This window comes from Triturus cristatus, chromosome 5_1, assembly GCF_964204655.1.
Source record: "Triturus cristatus chromosome 5_1, aTriCri1.1, whole genome shotgun sequence".
Taxonomy (NCBI): Eukaryota; Metazoa; Chordata; class Amphibia; order Caudata; family Salamandridae; genus Triturus; species Triturus cristatus.
This window is the reverse complement of record NC_140587.1, coordinates 935401895-935414438: the sequence shown is the minus strand read 5'-3', so window position 1 is coordinate 935414438 and position 12544 is coordinate 935401895.

Below are 12544 nucleotides of genomic sequence, written 5' to 3'. Positions count from 1 at the left end.
ATGGCCAATTTTCTCACTCTGAGGCCTTAAAAGGTGTTTCTCCTCCACGGGAAGTGAATTAAATAACATTTGGAGGCCTTTATTGTTCCAGCGAAAACGCCTGATTTTTGATAAAAGAGATACCCACCCCCCTTACGACATGCTTCTGAAACTAAAAAAATGGTTCATTTTAAAATGTTGCGTCTTTGAACTACAATTAACATTGTACGTGGATAATCACTTTTAGAGATAAAGTGAGATGTTTAAAGTGATTTTCAAGCTTCCAGGGGCCCTAAACACAAGATTTGAGAAATGGGTAAACGTGAATGAAAATGACCAATTTACTCACTCTGCGGCCTTAAAAAGTGTTTCTCCTCCACGGGAAGTGAATAAAATAACATTTGGAGGCCTTTATTGTTCAATCAAAAATGCCAGTTTTTTAGTGAAAGAGATAACCACTCCCCCTTACGACATGCTTCAGAAACGAAAAAAATGGTCCATTTTCAAATGTTGCGTCTTTGAACTACAATTCACATTTGTACGTGGATATTCACTTTTAGAGACAAAATTAGTTGTTTAAAGTGATTTTTAAGCTTCCAGGGTCCCTAAACACAAGATTTGAGGAATGGGTAAATGTGAATGAAAATGGTCAATTTATTCACTCTGCGGCCTTAAAAAGTGTTTCTCCTCCACGGAAAGTGAATAAAATAACATTTGGATGCCTTTATTGTTCAATCAAAAACGCCTGTTTTTTGGTGAAAAAGATAACCACCCCCCCTTACGACATGCTTCAGAAACGAAAAAAATGGTCCATTTTCAAATGTTGCGTCTTTGAACTACAATTCACATTTGTACGTGGATAATCACTTTTAGAGATAAAATTAGATGTTTAAAGTGATTTACAAGCTTCCAGGGGCCCTAAACACTAGATAGGAAGGAATGGGTAAATATGAATGAAAATGGCCAATTTATTCACTCTGAGGCCTTAAAAAGTTTTTCTCCACTCCAGAAAGTGAATTAAATAACATTTGTAGACCTTTATTGTTCAATCAAGAACGCCCGATTATTGACGAAAGAGATAACCACCCCCCCTTACGACATGCTTCAGAAACGAAAAAAATGGTCCATTTTCAAATGTTGCGTCTTTGAATGACAATCCACATTTGTACGTGGATAATCACTTTTAGAGCTAAAATTAGATGTTTAAAGTGATTTTCAAGCTTCCAGGGGCCCTAAACACAATATTTGAGAAATTTGTAAAAGTGAATGAAAATGGCCAATTTACTCACTCTGAGGCCTTAAAAAGTGTTTCTCCTCCACGGGAAGTGAATTAAATACCATTTGGAGGCCTTTATTGTTCAAGCGTAAACGCCTGATTTTTGATGAAAGAGATAACCACCCCCCCTTACGACATGCTTCAGAAACGAAAAAAATGGTCCGTTTTCAAATGTTGCGTCTTTGAATGACAATCCACATTTGTACATGGATAATCACTTTTAGAGCTCAAATTAGATGTTTAAAGGGATTTTCAACCTTCCAGGGGCCCTAAACACAAGATTTGAGAAATGGGTAAATATGAATGAAAATGGCCAATTTATTCACTCTGAGGCCTTAAAAAGTTTTTCTCCACTCCAGAAAGTTAATTAAATAACATTTGAAGGCCTTTATTGTTCAATCAAAAACGCCCGATTTTTGACGAAAGAGATAGCCACCCCCCCTTACGACATGCTTCAGAAACTAAAAAAATGGTCCGTTTTCAAATGTTGCCTCTTTGAACTACAATTCACATTTGTACGTGGAAAAGCACTTTTAAAGATCAAATGAGATGTTTAAAGTGATTTTCATGCTTCCAGGGGCCTTAAACACAAGATTTGAGGAATGGGTAAAAGTGAATGAAAATGGCCAATTTACTCACTCTGAGGCCATAAAAAGTGTTTCTCCTCCACGGGAAGTGAATTAAATAACATTTGGAGGCCTTTATTGTTCAAGCGAAAACGTCTGATTTTTGATGAAAGAGATAACCACCCCCCCTTACGACATGCTTCTGAAACTAAAAAAATGGTTCATTTTCAAATGTTGCGTCTTTGAACTACAATTAACATTGTACGTGGATAATCACTTTTAGAGATAAAGTGAGATGTTTAAAGTGATTTTCAAGCTTCCAGGGGCCCTAAACACAAGATTTGAGAAATGGGTAAACGTGAATGAAAATGGCCAATTTACTCACTCTGCGGCCTTAAAAAGTGTTTCTCCTCCACGGGAAGTGAATAAAATAACATTTGTAGGCCTTTATTGTTCAATCAAAAATGCCAGTTTTTTGATGAAAGAGATAACCACCCCCCCTTAAGACATGCTTCAGAAACGAAAAAAATGGTCCGTTTTCAAATGTTGCATCTTTGAACGACAATCCACATTTGTACGTGGATAAACACTTTTAGAGATAAAATTAGATGTTTAAAGTGATTTTCAAGCTTCCAGGGGCCCTAAACACAAGATTTGAGAAATGGGTAAAAGTGAATGTAAATGGCCAATTTACTCACTCTGAGGCCTTAAAAAGTGTTTCTCGTCAACGGGAAGTGAATTAAATAACATTTGTAGGCCTTTATTGTTCAAGCGAAAACGCCCGATTATTGACGAAAGAGATAACCACCCCCCCTTACGACATGCTTCAGAAACTAAAAAAATGGTCCATTTTCAAATGTTGCCTCTTTGAACTACAATTCACATTTGTATGTCGATAATCACTTTTAAAGATCAAATGAGATGTTTAAAGTGATTTTCATGCTTCCAGGGGCCTTAAACACAAGATTTGAGGAATGGGTAAAGGTGAATGAAAATGGCCAATTTACTCACTCTGAGGCCTTAAAAGGTGTTTCTCCTCCACGGGAAGTGAATTAAATAACATTTGGAGGCCTTTATTGTTCAAGCGAAAACGCCTGATTTTTGATGAAAGAGATAACCACCCCCCTTACGACATGCTTCTGAAACTAAAAAAATGGTTCATTTTCAAATGTTGCGTCTTTGAACTACAATTAACATTGTACGTGGATAATCACTTTTAGAGATAAAGTGAGATGTTTAAAGTGATTTTCAAGCTTCCAGGGGCCCTAAACACAAGATTTGAGAAATGGGTAAACGTGAATGAAAATGACCAATTTACTCACTCTGCGGCCTTAAAAAGTGTTTCTCCTCCACGGGAAGTGAATAAAATAACATTTGGAGGCCTTTATTGTTCAATCAAAAATGACAGTTTTTTGGTGGAAGAGATAACCACTCCCCCTTACGACATGCTTCAGAAACGAAAAAAATGGTCCATTTTCAAATGTTGCGTCTTTCAACTACAATTCACATTTGTACGTGGATAATCACTTTTAGAGATAAAAATAGATGTTTAAAGTGATTTAAAAGCTTCCAGGGGCCCTAAACACAAGATATGAGGAATGGGTAAATATGAATGAAAATGGCCAATTTATTCACTCTGAGGCCTTAAAAAGTTTTTCTTCACTCCAGAAAGTTAATTAAATAACATTTGAAGGCCTTTATTGTTCAATCAAAAACGCCCGATTTTTGACGAAAGAGATAGCCACCCCCCCTTACGACATGCTTCAGAAACTAAAAAAATGGTCCGTTTTCAAATGTTGCCTCTTTGAACTACAATTCACATTTGTACGTGGAAAAGCACTTTTAAAGATCAAATGAGATGTTTAAAGTGATTTTCATGCTTCCAGGGGCCTTAAACACAAGATTTGAGGAATGGGTAAAAGTGAATGAAAATGGCCAATTTACTCACTCTGAGGCCATAAAAAGTGTTTCTCCTCCACGGGAAGTGAATTAAATAACATTTGGAGGCCTTTATTGTTCAAGCGAAAACGTCTGATTTTTGATGAAAGAGATAACCACCCCCCCTTACGACATGCTTCTGAAACTAAAAAAATGGTTCATTTTCAAATGTTGCGTCTTTGAACTACAATTAACATTGTACGTGGATAATCACTTTTAGAGATAAAGTGAGATGTTTAAAGTGATTTTCAAGCTTCCAGGGGCCCTAAACACAAGATTTGAGAAATGGGTAAACGTGAATGAAAATGGCCAATTTACTCACTCTGCGGCCTTAAAAAGTGTTTCTCCTCCACGGGAAGTGAATAAAATAACATTTGGAGGCCTTTATTGTTCAATCAAAAATGCCAGTTTTTTGATGAAACAGATAACCACCCCCCCTTACGACATGCTTCAGAAACTAAAAAAAATGGTCTGTTTTCAAATGTAGCCTCTTTGAACTACAATTCACATTTGTACGTGGAAAATACCTTTTAAAGATAAAATGAGATGTTTAAAGTGATTTTCATGCTTCCAGGGACCTTAAACACGAGATTTGAGGAATGGGTAAAAGTGAATGAAAATGGCCAATTTACTCACTCTGCGGCCTTAAAAAGTGTTTCTCCTCCACGGGAAGTGAATTAAACACCATTTGTAGACCTTTATTGTTCAATCGAAAACGCCCGATTATTGACGAAAGAGATAACCACCCCCCCTTAAGACATGCTTCAGAAACGAAAAAAATGGTCCGTTTTCAAATGTTGCATCTTTGAACGACAATCCACATTTGTACGTGGATAAACACTTTTAGAGATAAAATTAGATGTTTAAAGTGATTTTCAAGCTTCCAGGGGCCCTAAACACAAGATTTGAGAAATGGGTAAAAGTGAATGTAAATGGCCAATTTACTCACTCTGAGGCCTTAAAAAGTGTTTCTCCTCAACGGGAAGTGAATTAAATAACATTTGTAGGCCTTTATTGTTCAAGCGAAAACGCCCGATTATTGACGAAAGAGATAACCACCCCCCCTTACGTCATGCTTCAGAAACTAAAAAAATGGTCCATTTTCAAATGTTGCCTCTTTGAACTACAATTCACATTTGTATGTCGATAATCACTTTTAAAGATCAAATGAGATGTTTAAAGTGATTTTCATGCTTCCAGGGGCCTTAAACACAATATTTGAGGAATGGGTAAAGGTGAATGAAAATGGCCAATTTACTCACTCTGAGGCCTTAAAAGGTGTTTCTCCTCCACGGGAAGTGAATTAAATAACATTTGGAGGCCTTTATTGTTCAAGCGAAAACGCCTGATTTTTGATGAAAGAGATAACCACCCCCCTTACGACATGCTTCTGAAACTAAAAAAATGGTTCTTTTTCAAATGTTGCGTCTTTGAACTACAATTAACATTGTACGTGGATAATCACTTTTAGAGATAAAGTGAGATGTTTAAAGTGATTTTCAAGCTTCCAGGGGCCCTAAACACAAGATTTGAGAAATGGGTAAACGTGAATGAAAATGACCAATTTACTCACTCTGCGGCCTTAAAAAGTGTTTCTCCTCCACGGGAAGTGAATAAAATAACATTTGGAGGCCTTTATTGTTCAATCAAAAATGACAGTTTTTTGGTGGAAGAGATAACCACTCCCCCTTACGACATGCTTCAGAAACGAAAAAAAAATGGTCCATTTCAAATGTTGCGTCTTTGAACTACAATTCACATTTGTACGTGGATAATCACTTTTAGAGATAAAATTAGATGTTTAAAGTGAGTTACAAGCTTCCAGGGGCCCTAAACACAAGATATGAGAAATGGGTAAATATGAATGAAAATGGCCAATTTATTATCTCTGAGGCCTTAAAAAGTTTTTCTCCAACCCAGAAAGTGAATTAAATAACATTTGTAGGACTTTATTGTTCAATCAAAAACGCCCGATTTTTGACAAAAGAGATAACCACCCCCCCTTACGACATGCTTCAGAAACTAAAAAAATGGTCCGTTTTCAAATGTTGCCTCTTTGAACTACAATTCACATTTGTACGTGGAAAAGCACTTTTAAAGATCAAATGAGATGTTTAAGTGATTTTCATGCTTCCAGGGGCCTTAAACACAAGATATGAGGAATGGGTAAAAGTGAATGAAAATGGCCAATTTACTCACTCTGAGGCTTTAAAAAGTGTTTCTCCTCCACGGGAAGTGAATTAAATAACATTTGTAGGCCTTTATTGTTCAAGCGAAAACGCCCGATTATTGACGAAAGAGATAACCACCCCCCCTTACGACATGCTTCAGAAACAAAAAAAGTGGTCTGTTTTCAAATGTTGCGTCTTTGAATGACAATCCACATTTGTACGTGGGTAATCACTTTTAGAGCTAAAATTAGATGTTTAAAGTGATTTTCAAGCTTCCAGGGGCCCTAAACACAAGATTTGTGAAATGGGTAAAAGTGAATGAAAATGGCCAATTTACTCACTCTGAGGCCTTAAAAAGTGTTTCTCCTCCACGGGAAGTGAATTAAATACCATTTGGAGGCCTTTATTGTTCAAGCGAAAATGCCTGAGTTTTGATGAAAGAGATAACCACCCCCCCTTACGACATGCTTCTGAAACTAAAAAAATGGTTCATTTTCAAATGTTGCGTCTTTGAACCACAATTAACATTGTACGTGGATAATCACTTTTAGAGATAAAATGAGATGTTTAAAGTGATTTTCAAGCTTCCAAGGGCCCTAAACACGAGATTTGAGAAATGGGTAAACGTGAATGAAAATGGCCAATTTACTCACTCTGCGGCCTTAAAAAGTGTTTCTCCTCCACGGAAAGAGAATAAAATAACATTTGGATGCCTTTATTGTTCAATCAAAAACGCCCTTTTTTTTGATGAAAAAGATAACCACCCCCCTTTACGACATGCTTCAGAAACGAAAAAAATGATCCATTTTCAAATGTTGCGTCTTTGAACTACAATTCACATTTGTACGTGGATAATCACTTTTAGAGATAAAATTAGATGTTTAAAGTGATTTACAAGCTTCCAGGTGCCCTAAACACAAGATATAAGGAATGGGTAAATATGAATGAAAATGGCCAATTTATTCACTCTGAGGCCTTAAAAAGTTTTTCTCCACTCCAGAAAGTGAATTAAATAACATTTGTATGCCTTTATTGTTCAATCAAAAACGCCCGATTTTTGACGAAAGACATAACCACCCCCCCTTATGACATGCTTCAGAAACTAAAAAATGGTCCGTTTTCAAATGTTGCCTCTTTGAACTACAATTCACATTTGTACGTGGAAAAGCACTTTTAAAGATCAAATGAGATGTTTAAAGTGATTTTCATGCTTCCAGGGGCCTTAAACACAAGATTTGAGGAATGGGTAAAAGTGAATGAAAATGGCCAATTTACTCACTCTGAGGCCTTAAAAAGTGTTTCTCCTCCACGGGAAGTGAATTAAATAACATTTGGAGGCCTTTATTGTTCAAGCGAAAACGCCTGATTTTTGATGAAAGAGATAACCACCCCCCCTTACGACATGCTTCTGAAACTAAAAAAATGGTTCATTTTCAAATGTTGCGTCTTTGAACTACAATTAACATTGTATGTGGATAATCACTTTTAGAGATAAAGTGAGATGTTTAAAGTGATTTTCAAGCTTCCAGGGGCCCTAAACACAAGATTTGAGAAATGGGTAAACGTGAATGAAAATGGCCAATTTACTCACTCTGCGGCCTTAAAAAGTGTTTCTCCTCCACGGGAAGTGAATAAAATAACATTTGGAGGCCTTTATTGTTCAATCAAAAATGCCAGTTTTTTGGTGAAAGAGATAACCACCCCCCCTTACGACATGCTTCAGAAACGAAAAAAATGGTCCATGTTCAAATGTTGCGTCTTTGAACTACAATTCACATTTGTACGTGGATAATCACTTTTAGAGATAAAATTAGATGTTTAAAGTGATTTTTAAGCTTCCAGGGGCCCTAAACACAAGATTTGAGGAATGGGTAAATGTGAATGAAAATGGCCAATTTATTCACTCTGAGGCCTTAAAAAGTTTTTCTTCACCCCAGAAAGTGAATTAAATAACATTTGTAGGCCTTTATTGTTCAATCAAAAACGCCCGTTTTTTGGTGAAAAAGATAACCACCCCCCCTTACGACATGCTTCAGAAACTAAAAAAAATGGTCTGGTTCATTTTCAAATGTTGCGTCTTTGAACTACAATTAACATTGTACGTGGATAATCACTTTTAGAGCTAAAATGAGATGTTTAAAGTGATTTTCATGCTTCCAGGGACCTTAAACACGAGATTTGAGGAATGGGTAAAAGTGAATGAAAATGGCCAATTTACTCACTCTGCGGCCTTAAAAAGTGTTTCTCCTCCACGGGAAGTGAATTAAATACCATTTGTAGACCTTTATTGTTCAAGCGAAAAAGCCCGATTATTGACGAAAGAGATAACCACCCCCCCTTACGATATGCTTCAGAAACAAAAAAAATGGCCCGTTTTCAAATGTTGCGTCTTTGAATGACAATCCACATTTGTACGTGGATAATCACTTTTAGAGCTAAAATTAGATGTTTAAAATGATTTTCAAGCTTCCAGGGGCCCTAAACACAAGATTTGAGAAATGGGTAAAAGTGAATGAAAATGGCCAATTTACTCACTCTGAGGCCTTAAAAGGTGTTTCTCCTCCACGGGAAGTGAATTAAATAACATTTGGAGGCCTTTATTGTTCCAGCGAAAACGCCTGATTTTTGATAAAAGAGATACCCACCCCCCTTACGACATGCTTCTGAAACTAAAAAAATGGTTCATTTTAAAATGTTGCGTCTTTGAACTACAATTAACATTGTACGTGGATAATCACTTTTAGAGATAAAGTGAGATGTTTAAAGTGATTTTCAAGCTTCCAGGGGCCCTAAACACAAGATTTGAGAAATGGGTAAACGTGAATGAAAATGACCAATTTACTCACTCTGCGGCCTTAAAAAGTGTTTCTCCTCCACGGGAAGTGAATAAAATAACATTTGGAGGCCTTTATTGTTCAATCAAAAATGGCAGTTTTTTAGTGAAAGAGATAACCACTCCCCCTTACGACATGCTTCAGAAACGAAAAAAATGGTCCATTTTCAAATGTTGCGTCTTTGAACTACAATTCACATTTGTACGTGGATATTCACTTTTAGAGACAAAATTAGATGTTTAAAGTGATTTTTAAGCTTCCAGGGTCCCTAAACACAAGATTTGAGGAATGGGTAAATGTGAATGAAAATGGTCAATTTATTCACTCTGCGGCCTTAAAAAGTGTTTCTCCTCCACGGAAAGTGAATAAAATAACATTTGGATGCCTTTATTGTTCAATCAAAAACGCCTGTTTTTTGGTGAAAAAGATAACCACCCCCCCTTACGACATGCTTCAGAAACGAAAAAAATGGTCCGTTTTCAAATGTTGCGTCTTTGAATGACAATCCACATTTGTACGTGGATAATCACTTTTAGAGCTCAAATTAGATGTTTAAAGTGATTTTCAAGCTTCCAGGGGCCCTAAACACAAGATTTGAGAAATGGGTAAAAGTGAATGAAAATGGCCAATTTACTCACTCTGAGGCCTTAAAAAGTGTTTCTCCTCCACGGGAAGTGAATTAAATACCATTTGGAGGCATTTATTGTTCAAGCGAAAACGCCTGATTTTTGATGAAAGAGATAACCACCCCCCCTTACGACATGCTTCAGAAACGAAAAAAATGGTCCGTTTTCAAATGTTGCGTCTTTGAATGACAATCCACATTTGTACGTGGATAATCACTTTTAGAGCTCAAATTAGATGTTTAAAGGGATTTTCAACCTTCCAGGGGCCCTAAACACAAGATTTGAGAAATGGGTAAATATGAATGAAAATGGCCAATTTATTCACTCTGAGGCCTTAAAAAGTTTTTCTCCACTCCAGAAAGTTAATTAAATAACATTTGAAGGCCTTTATTGTTCAATCAAAAACGCCCGATTTTTGACGAAAGAGATAGCCACCCCCCCTTACGACATGCTTCAGAAACTAAAAAAATGGTCCGTTTTCAAATGTTGCCTCTTTGAACTACAATTCACATTTGTACGTGGAAAAGCACTTTTAAAGATCAAATGAGATGTTTAAAGTGATTTTCATGCTTCCAGGGGCCTTAAACACAAGATTTGAGGAATGGGTAAAAGTGAATGAAAATGGCCAATTTACTCACTCTGAGGCCATAAAAAGTGTTTCTCCTCCACGGGAAGTGAATTAAATAACATTTGGAGGCCTTTATTGTTCAAGCGAAAACGTCTGATTTTTGATGAAAGAGATAACCACCCCCCCTTACGACATGCTTCTGAAACTAAAAAAATGGTTCATTTTCAAATGTTGCGTCTTTGAACTACAATTAACATTGTACGTGGATAATCACTTTTAGAGATAAAGTGAGATGTTTAAAGTGATTTTCAAGCTTCCAGGGGCCCTAAACACAAGATTTGAGAAATGGGTAAACGTGAATGAAAATGGCCAATTTACTCACTCTGCGGCCTTAAAAAGTGTTTCTCCTCCACGGGAAGTGAATAAAATAACATTTGTAAGCCTTTATTGTTCAATCAAAAATGCCAGTTTTTTGATGAAAGAGGTAACCACCCCCCCTTACGACATGCTTCAGAAACTAAAAAAAATGGTCTGTTTTCAAATGTAGCCTCTTTGAACTACAATTCACATTTGTACGTGGAAAATACCTTTTAAAGATAAAATGAGATGTTTAAAGTGATTTTCATGCTTCCAGGGACCTTAAACACGAGATTTGAGGAATGGGTAAAAGTGAATGAAAATGGCCAATTTACTCACTCTGCGGCCTTAAAAAGTGTTTCTCCTCCACGGGAAGTGAATTAAACACCATTTGTAGACCTTTATTGTTCAAGCGAAAACGCCCGATTATTGACGAAAGAGATAACCACCCCCCCTTAAGACATGCTTCAGAAACGAAAAAAATGGTCCGTTTTCAAATGTTGCATCTTTGAACGACAATCCACATTTGTACGTGGATAAACACTTTTAGAGATAAAATTAGATGTTTAAAGTGATTTTCAAGCTTCCAGGGGCCCTAAACACAAGATTTGAGAAATGGGTAAAAGTGAATGTAAATGGCCAATTTACTCACTCTGAGGCCTTAAAAAGTGTTTCTCCTCAACGGGAAGTGAATTAAATAACATTTGTAGGCCTTTATTGTTCAAGCAAAAACGCCCGATTATTGACGAAAGAGATAACCACCCCCCCTTACGACATGCTTCAGAAACTAAAAAAATGGTCCATTTTCAAATTTTGCCTCTTTGAACTACAATTTACATTTGTATGTCGATAATCACTTTTAAAGATCAAATGAGATGTTTAAAGTGATTTTCATGCTTCCAGGGGCCTTAAACACAAGATTTGAGGAATGGGTAAAGGTGAATGAAAATGGCCAATTTACTCACTCTGAGGCCTTAAAAGGTGTTTCTCCTCCACGGGAAGTGAATTAAATAACATTTGGAGGCCTTTATTGTTCAAGCGAAAACGCCTGATTTTTGATGAAAGAGATAACCACCCCCCTTACGACATGCTTCTGAAACTAAAAAAATGGTTCATTTTCAAATGTTGCGTCTTTGAACTACAATTAACATTGTACGTGGATAATCACTTTTAGAGATAAAGTGAGATGTTTAAAGTGATTTTCAAGCTTCCAGGGGCCCTAAACACAAGATTTGAGAAATGGGTAAACGTGAATGAAAATGACCAATTTACTCACTCTGCGGCCTTAAAAAGTGTTTCTCCTCCACGGGAAGTGAATAAAATAACATTTGGAGGCCTTTATTGTTCAATCAAAAATGACAGTTTTTTGGTGGAAGAGATAACCACTCCCCCTTACGACATGCTTCAGAAACGAAAAAAATGGTCCATTTTCAAATGTTGCGTCTTTCAACTACAATTCACATTTGTACGTGGATAATCACTTTTAGAGATAAAAATAGATGTTTAAAGTGATTTAAAAGCTTCCAGGGGCCCTAAACACAAGATATGAGGAATGGGTAAATATGAATGAAAATGGCCAATTTATTCACTCTGAGGCCTTAAAAAGTTTTTCTCCACTCCAGAAAGTTAATTAAATAACATTTGAAGGCCTTTATTGTTCAATCAAAAACGCCCGATTTTTGACGAAAGACATAACCACCCCCCCTTATGACATGCTTCAGAAACTAAAAAATGGTCCGTTTTCAAATGTTGCCTCTTTGAACTACAATTCACATTTGTACGTGGAAAAGCACTTTTAAAGATCAAATGAGATGTTTAAAGTGATTTTCATGCTTCCAGGGGCCTTAAACACAAGATTTGAGGAATGGGTAAAAGTGAATGAAAATGGCCAATTTACTCACTCTGAGGCCATAAAAAGTGTTTCTCCTCCACGGGAAGTGAATTAAATAACATTTGGAGGCCTTTATTGTTCAAGCGAAAACGTCTGATTTTTGATGAAAGAGATAACCACCCCCCCTTACGACATGCTTCTGAAACTAAAAAAATGGTTCATTTTCAAATGTTGCGTCTTTGAACTACAATTAACATTGTACGTGGATAATCGCTTTTAGAGATAAAGTGAGATGTTTAAAGTGATTTTCAAGCTTCCAGGGGCCCTAAACACAAGATTTGAGAAATGGGTTAACGTGAATGAAAATGGCCAATTTACTCACTCTGCGGCCTTAAAAA